The sequence below is a fragment of the Protopterus annectens genome, chromosome 10.part0, assembly GCF_019279795.1.
Source record: "Protopterus annectens isolate FY-2018-M chromosome 10.part0, PAN1.0, whole genome shotgun sequence".
Classification (NCBI taxonomy): Eukaryota; Metazoa; Chordata; order Ceratodontiformes; family Protopteridae; genus Protopterus; species Protopterus annectens.
In genome coordinates this window covers 1,135,296,386-1,135,305,541 of record NC_056744.1, presented here as the reverse complement: position 1 = coordinate 1,135,305,541, position 9,156 = coordinate 1,135,296,386, and the positions used below count along the sequence as shown (strand labels likewise).

Genomic DNA, 9,156 nt, shown 5'->3' with positions numbered 1-9,156 from the left:
AAGAGAGACAGACAGACAGAGAGAGACAGACAGAGAGAGACAGACAGACAGACAGAGACAGACAGAGAGAGACAGACAGACAGACAGAGACAGAGAGAGAGACAGACAGACAGAGAGAGAATGAGAACCCACACCTATTTTAGCCAAGGTTTCAGTTCCTGGTTTTATTTTCTGGCTTGTCCCTGGTTTTTGATTTACTAACCAACTTTTCAGTCACACCTGATCTAGCACACAAGTAACCCAAACTACCACTGCAATGCCTAAAATTATTCTTCTTGCACGGATCAAGTCCAACCACCCCTGTATTTCTGTATGTCGGATTTCACCTCCACATCCCCCCAACTTATATATATATTATGTCAATAATCACACAACAATGACTAAAGGAGAAAACTCAATACAGCAAACACAGCTATTATACAAACAACAATGCCACACTGCTTACATTAAAAGAAAAAAGCATTCAACATTGGTAAGTTCGAGAAAAAAGTTATCAGAATGTTTGAATTCACTCATTTGGTCTCTAATCAAATCTAGGAAAGTTATCAACAATATGCATATGGGTGGAAATCAAAGATACTTATCTGGGTGACTGTACAAGAAAGTGTTCCCCTCTCTTCCTATGAAAAAAATACAAATATTGCACATTTTCCACAAAAATGTAGTTTAACAGCCCCATTCCAATTCCCCAGTCCAAGTTTCTTCTTTAGCTGCATATGCTAACACATTTACTCTATGCTGCTATGGCCAAACATTCATAATTGTTTGCGCATTCACTGTTGACAGTTATAATTGTTTTGCTGTAGATTAGGCTTCCCATCCTTTCCAGCTCTCCATATCCTTTAATGCTTTGTGCTTTATCTAAAATAACTATAAAATTAATATTAACAACACAGAAAGTACTTTAGTCAATACGGGTGCAGCGTTTAGCATTGTCACCTCACAGCAAGATTCTTGCTGCAAGAGGTTCTCCCGTTCGATTCTTGGCTGCCAGCGCCCTCTGTGTGGAGTCTGCATGTCCTCCCCGTGATCGAGTGACGTTAAAGACAAGCAGGTAGGTGCATGAGTGAATGGGCGTGCCTTCTTTGAATGTTGGGCGTCGGGCTGGCAACCCGGCACCGTAAAAATCCACTGCCACTAGAGGACGGGAATTCCGCTGTGGCGACTCCTAACCGGGAAAAGCCGAAAGACAAGACAAATGGTATTTGCAATATACTTCATACAGGTCTAAAAAATCAAAAGCCTTTCAGGTAGCAAGCCTGAGATATTTTTAAATGTCAACAGAAATTAATTTCTCATTTTAGTTTGTTCCTTTAAAAGCATATCATATTAATGTAATTTATGGTAGCCAGTAAGAGTGTTTTCTCATATCAGTTCCCCATTTCATTTTCCCATCATCAGACTTGCACTCTGATCCTTCTAGTTTGTATATTACACATAATTTCTCAAGAGGATACTTGATTCTACTTTGTTCCGTGCTTTACCACGGTTCTTCTGCCAAATGTAGCCATTTGTTCCTGTACAATACAAAGGTAACTTTTACTTTATTGCTACAGCGTCTTGGTCTTATAATCTGTCATCTTCCAAACAGATCTCTACCATCATCACATCTACTTTCACAACAGCATCCACAGTTAGCATACTGTTTTCTTCCCTTACTGCATTTAAAAGCAAAATATCAAATCCAGACATACAGGATCAACCAGCATATAATTTACAATACCACAATCCATTTCTAATTGATACACATACACCATCAGGCAAAACAGCTTCTATAAGTTTAGATATTTTTACAAACTGCTACAATCACTGCTCCTGCAGTGCATTCTTACTATACTGCAGCTCCACTTTTGCAAACTCAGAAGTCCCATGCACTTCCTCGTCAGACGCAGACATGCAACACTGTGTACAGCAAGGGGATTTCTTCCAGTCTGCTGGAAGAATGTTCCCTAGTCAGTATAAATTCCAGTCAATGACTCCACTGGGAAAGGACAGCGGATCACATGGAAGTGAACCAGTCAAAATAATGCAATAAACAAATCATATAAACTATATGAAAACAAAGACAAGCATAGTCAATCTGAAGAAAATATGTGGCCTAGAACCTGAGAGAGACAGGGTGTGTATGGGAAACTTCAAATGTCAAGTTGGTGTGAGTGTGACCCAGGAAGGGCATGAATAAGAAAAGAAACCAAAAGTGGATAGTATAAAGCAAATAAGAGCGAAAGATAGAATGCTTACAGTCCCACAATCATTAAAAAGAAATCATTACGCTCCACAAAATGCATTGATCCAGACGGGAAGTATCTATTGCCACAGCTACACTTCTCAGACATTAAAACGTCAGTACTGGTTTTAAAATACACCGGCGTTATGATCACAATGCACTTAAAAAGTAGAAAAGAGAACATTAATGTAATGTCAATGACCATGTGATGTAATAATTTGTACGTTACTAAACAGCTGAAACTAATAAGTTTAAGCAGAGCAAAATGTAATTATTACCAGTAAAAATGCAGATTATACCCAAATCACATCGGATAACAGAAACGTGTTATTTTCTTATTTTTACATTAAAGGCGTTATCTTCCTGTTCTAGTGACAATTAATATTGTACATTTAATGCAGACATCGTTAACAGTTGTGTGCGAATTCTACGTAAATAGGAGGATCATATTTTTGACAAACTGTTTCACATTTATTAAGAAACTAATGGCCGATACCTGGGGACCAGGCTGGGGTAGTTCTGACTTAAACATATTTGTACTAGCAACAGTGCAACATACATTTCAACTTCAGAATATCTACACCTGGGCTTTCACAGTGCAATATTTCATGCTTAACAGAAAGTCCAGAAAAATCTCATGAATAAATGTCACCTCAAAATTAAAATGCAACACAATACGTGTTGCGGTCAATTAAAAAATGCTAAGTTTCTGCAACACATAATATGCACACAAAAGAGCGGAACCATATACATTTATAATATACACAAACAGCGGTGGTTTGCCGTTGTAAATCGCCTTTGACCAAAATAAATATGTGAATCATTTTCCACAGCCAGTTTAACGAGCACATGTTTCGCCTCACTTTACACAGATAACTGCGTCAAAAGATTAAGCATTGGCATCCCAAAGGGAATAAAACAGGTGAATACACGCACATGCACAACCTGTAGTTCAAGATTATGCAAGCTGTGTAAGATTACAACTGCAGCGAGGTTTTTTTCTGACAGCCAACAGCATCTAACCTTGGTACTGGGTGTGTGAAGCCTGCATAGCACACAAAATGAACAAGAGCCAATTTTAGTTTACTAAACGTATTCTCATCTATCAAACTATCACGTCTTAATTTCCATAGAGGCTTAGTAGAGACAAAATGCTACTCACGTCAACCATGTAACTGTAACGCTTTCAAAGGCAAGACCTTTGCTGTATGACAAGCTGTTCTACCTTTCCCGTTATTCATCAATTATGCTTAGACACTAACTGCATCTCCAAGAAATCTCACCAGATGCTCCGATTTAGGAACCAATGTGAGGAATTACTGCTTCCGGGGTCACAGAAAAGTGGTTCGGTCCTCAGTTTAACTTTGGTCATAGTGTGGATCCTCACAATGTTTATTTCGCTTCATATCGTCTTCTATTCCCCTGATTCTGGTGCTGAACAGAAACCATCAGTTTGTAAGTCCTGATGCTTTCTTTTTTCCTTATCCAAACACTAACAGAAGAATGATGGGAAATAATAAAACTGAAGTCTGGGAACTAGTGACAGGCATCGACCAAATATATATATATATATATATATATATATATATATATATATATATATATGTTCAGCAGTTCTATTTTTTTTTTTTTTGCAGATTTGCAGTCCAGTGAATATTCCACTTACGACATCCAGCTGGCATATATAGACACTCTGTTCCTTAATTTGTACTTACTTGCATTTGATATGAAAAGTGCATGTGTTTCCCCCTACAACACTGACATTTTAAAAGACACCCTAATTTTCATACATAAAGGGAGAAAAGTAGCCTTGGATATGAATATCACTGTAACTGTCGTTTACTCTACCTGCCTAGGATTTGGCGAAAGATGGGGAAATGAGTGTGGAATAAGATGGGGAAATGAGTGTGGATAGGTTCGATTCAGAGAGCAAAGTCTGCTCCAGTCTTGAGGGAATTAATCTTAACTTCATCCATTATTATAATCATGGTATACCAAAATATATAATTGTGTTAGTTTTAGATTTGAGACGCCTAAGTACTGAGCATGCACAATCGCAAAACTTGTTGAAATAAAAAGTACTCGCTACTGAAGCAAACAACTCTCAACCTCTCAGCATAAGAAATCTGAGGAAAGCCAAAAAATAATGGTGGCACAAAGGCTCACAAATAGATGGTAAGTATTGCGCTTATACACTTAGAAAGCTGGTAAACTAAAACGTTTGGCTTCACCATGCATTTTCGGAAGGATATGAAGTCTGATACTCAAATGTTTGTAAATATCTAGAGAATCCGATCCTCAATGATTTGCCAGAAGGGATCAGATTTCATGAGGGACAGACAGAAAATATAAGCAAAAATCTAAACATTCTGCGGAAGTCTGGACACTTGAGTGGTATGCCAAAGTAAGTACTGCACTGTAATGGTCATTAACCTTTTCAGCCAATGATGACACAAAAAAGGACACAAAAAAACTCTTTAATGGGTTATTATTATTGCAGATGATTTGGTCACTATCTTTTTCAGCCAATGATGGGGGCATCAAGGACACAAAAAGCTCTTTAATGGGTTATTGTTGCGGATGATTTGTTTTCTTCTACCGACATGCATCGAAATAGTCAGGACGAGTCACAGGGAGTTCGAGACTGACCTGGTAATTGTGTAATACTAACCTACTCGTCAGTCATACTTTTCAAACAATGCTATTTTTATAAAATTTCCAACTAGAAAGATATCTGCTCTTAAAAGTAGTCTTTGCTAAAATCTGTGGCAATTTGAGCAGGAAACTGTAACCTCTGTATGGCTGGAGATTTTTTTTTAAAATTGGCCTACGAAAAGACAAGAACTGTGCCAGAATGAAAATTGATGAGAAAGTCATAGTACTACCACACATTGAATATTCATGATGACACCGGCAAATCTGCATGGCTTGTCAATCAACATGGCATGTCAGACACCCTTCCTTGTCAACCACTTTCGCCATACCCATTTCTGCACAGAAACGCCAGTGGGATAGTGTTCTAATACAAAGCCCTTACCCCTTGATAATTTTTATCAAGAAGATAAGTTTTTTTTGAATAATGAAACCTTACCTTAATACCATAAAGTATGATCTGTTACTATTCCAGCAGGAGCAGCCTTAAATCAATTGGTTCTCTAGGCAAAAGGGCTCCATGGCCCCCACCACCACCCGGTGCCCCCATCCTGATCTACCTACACAATATAAATACCGGAAAAGCGCCCCTGCTAGAGCAGCGCCCTAGGCAGCTACCTAGTTGGCCTATGCCTAAGGCTGGCTATGTATTCCAGTGTTGTGCAAACTAAAATTAACCACAGAACATCATAGTTTTTTATTCCTTGTGAGTAATTACTATAGTAACATATGAGTGAACTATATTTCTAAATTTGTCCATTGAGATGGCTGTCTTGAGTATTGTCCATGAATAACCAGATTCATTGCTAATTAATTAACAACAAATGGCATTAGAAATAAAAAAATCTTTTAAGTACCACACACGCCAAGATAAAAAGTAAAGCAAAATCAACTCATTACAAAATTGACAAAAAACTACAGCTGAAGCAGAATCTTTTGCACCCCTTACATTCTTGTTTACGTGTGTGTGTGTGTGTGTGTGTGTGTGTGTGTGTGTGTATATATATATATATAAATTAATCTATCACCAAATACTGAATACTACAAACAGAGAATACAAAAAGACCCTTAGCTGGGTCCAAATGGAGAGATGATGAAATCAGCAAAAAAGGATAGTAGTATTGCTGGAACTGAATTCATCCTCAAGTCTTGGCGAGTACGTTTACAAGGTGGAACTTGTTTTTACAAAATATCACCAAGACGACACGGGTATATAGACTTATTTTATATAGCATATATCATAGACAGAAGTAGGTTAAACAATAAAAAAACACAACTGAGTGCACAAGTCCCAGGAAAAAATATGCCCAGTCCTTGTATGCGCACTGGTGCTAGGACTGGAAAAAATGACAGTGTAGAATCCTCAAGACACTGAAACATTCCAACAGTGAGTTTAGGCCCAGCTCAGGGGAAGGATGGTGCCACTGTTGTAGAAGAAAGCACTAGTCCACAAAAATCACAAAAACTGACAGGCCAAAAAAGAGCCATAAAGATGAGAAAGTGGACTGATGATGATAACAAATAAATTATATATTACTGTTCTGTAAAAAGCCAAGAATTTCTAGATAAAAGATACTCAAAAAGATAGTGAGAGAACTTAGAGGTAACAAAAATACTTGCACAAGAAAAACTGTCAAAAGCTTCAAATGCAAATTTGTGTTCATTGACACAACAGATCCATGAAAAATGTTATATAGAACAAGAAACTTTGGACTGTTTGGAAAAAGATGCAACTGAGGAAGTATGAAAATACAAAGAACAAAACCTAGTGATTTTTGAAAGGTATAAAAAAGAAAGAGATCTGATATGGTGCAATATTTATGCAAAAGAGAAAGTCTAAGTAATCAATACAAAAAAGCAGCTGAAAAAATATTTGAAGAGAAATACAGAAAAAAAACCCACCCATATATGCACAACAGAAGATTAGTAAAATATAAATTAAACAAATAGAAGCTGATGTTATGGAATACCTGGCAAGTGAAGGGTTTAGTGTAGGAAGTCTAACATAGGTTGTATCAAAGCATGATCGAAAAATGAACCCCCAAAGTTAGGAGAAACAGGTGGAGTGGTAGACATCTGAAAAAAATATGGACATGGGAAAGAAAAAGAGATTTAATATGGTGCAGTATTTATGCAAAGGAGAAAGCAAAACTGATAAATACAAAAAAAAAAAAAAAAAAAAAAACAGTACCAAAAGACATTTGAAGAGAAATATGTGCATCCAGATATGGACAGTTTCACAATACAAAAATTAAGAAAAATGGGGAAAAAAAAAAAAAGATTAGTAATGGAGAAGTTAAAGAAATGGACAATAAAGTTATGAATTAACTGCAAAGTGATAGATTTAGTGTAGAAAATTCATCTCTGTAACATCACAACATGATGGAAAAACAAGTCCCCAAATTAAGTATGAACAGGTAGAACAGGAAGCATCTGATCACTTGCAACATTAAGATAATCTGGAGCCTTCAGCAGGAAACTAGTACAAAAGTTCAGCTGGAGTTGCACAGCAAGGGAAGGAGCAAGAAACAGTGGCAACTCTGACGCAGTCAATGTTGTGGATTGATAGGCCAATGAGTTCCCATATGAAAGAGCAACAGATGATTCAGGATGCAGCTGAAGAGAATATGTCACAGGAAGATGTTCTGGAACTTTCTGTGGAATGCCCACAGGAAATGGAGAACAAAGAATGTGCCCTCAGTTTTTAAGAGAATGATCTAAGGGCAGAGTTGCTTGATTTAATAAAGATGGATCGACATTTTAAGATTAATAAAAGAAATACATTGCAGAAAGTCAATAATACCAAGAATGTCAAAAGTCTAATAAAACAAATGAACACAGTAATCAAGACTATTAACAGAAATTCATGTGATATAACAAAATATGTTACTGTGCAGCTAAATCAATAACAGATAAAGTCTGACCACAGAAACACAGGGCAATAAGGGGAAAGGAAGGGAAGAAATCAAATGTCATCATGGAACTATTGAATAGAGAAAACTATAAAGCCACTAAGACAAGAAGTGTCACTGTTAGAAGAGTATAGAAGATGGAACAGATCAACAAAAATACCTAAAAAGACAGGCGTGATAAAAGCAATGCACTATATCAGAACAGACTAGTATTTACCATACTTTATTGCAGATAATAAACTAAAGATATCAGCAAAGGCAGAGAAACTTAGAAAATATGTAGATAAATATAAAAGAAAAGTACAAAATAACCAATTCATTGATGATGCAAAAATGTTTTGTAGAGAATTGGGAAACAAAGCAAAAGGAACAGAAACACCACAAAAAGAACTAGACACGTTTTGAAGAAAGATCTGTGAAGACCCAGTGGAATATAACAAAGATGCTGAATGGATATCTGAAGTAAAATAAACACTAAGAAGTTCTAATGTACAATATATAAAATGTGATGAAGTAATGACCAGAGAAACTGAAACAAAAATTAAGAAAAGCTTGTAATTGGAAAACCTCAGGTACAGATGCAATATTAAACTTCTGGCTAAATTTATTAACATCTTTACATAAAGATCTAGTCCTTAGTAAGAACTACTTATATGCCCATCCCAAACAGATACTAACCTGGTTAACAAAAGGAAAAAATGATACACCTTCTTAAGAGTGAACTTGTAAGCTATCCTAAAAGCCAATCACTTCCAACAATGTACAAGCTATATACTGGAATTGATGCCAACAGAGTTTATAGTCATTTAGAAAAAAAACTCAGTCATGGTAATAGAACAGAAGAGTAACAAAAGAAAGTCACATGGAACAAAGGATCATTTATTGTTAAATAAAGTCAATTGGACTTTTTTTTTTTTTTAAAGGGGAAGATTCTAAGTATGGCATGGATAGATTACAAAAAAAGCATTTGACAGCATCCCACATTCATGGATAAAGGACTGCTTACAAATGTATAAGATATACCCTACACTGATCAATTACATGACATGACCGTGAAACAGTGGCAAACCACTTTGCAGCTAAGCCATGATAAAGGACAAATGATTATCCTAGGGATAAAAAAGTCAAAGGGGATATTCCAGGGTGACTCTTTGACACTGCTGCTTTTTTGCCTTGCCCATAATCCATTAAGCTGTCTACTTAACAGATTAGATCATGGTTACAATTTGGCTCCCAGAAAACAACAAGGTGTAAAGGTTTCTTATCTTCTTTTTGTGGATGATTTAAAACTGTATAGCTCATCAGATGAGGAGTTGAAAGCACAAGTGCAAGTGGTCAAAACTTTCTCAGAAGATACATGAATGT

The 9,156-nt window shown here is 36.5% G+C and overlaps 1 protein-coding gene across 3 annotated transcripts in view; it reads right to left on the bottom strand.

The window, feature by feature from the left end:
* MIGA1 (mitoguardin 1) overlaps positions 1-3,684 on the bottom strand; it is a 1,154,615-nt gene extending 1,150,931 nt beyond the window's left edge. The window contains exon 1 of one of the 3 annotated variants that reach the window (XM_044085862.1): positions 3,390-3,684. The gene's annotated coding sequence lies outside the window, so the exon portion shown is untranslated. The remainder of the gene's footprint in view (positions 1-3,389) is intronic. The other 2 variants (XM_044085860.1, XM_044085861.1) reach the window with 2 other exon arrangements.
* Positions 3,685-9,156: the final 5,472 nt, after the last annotated feature.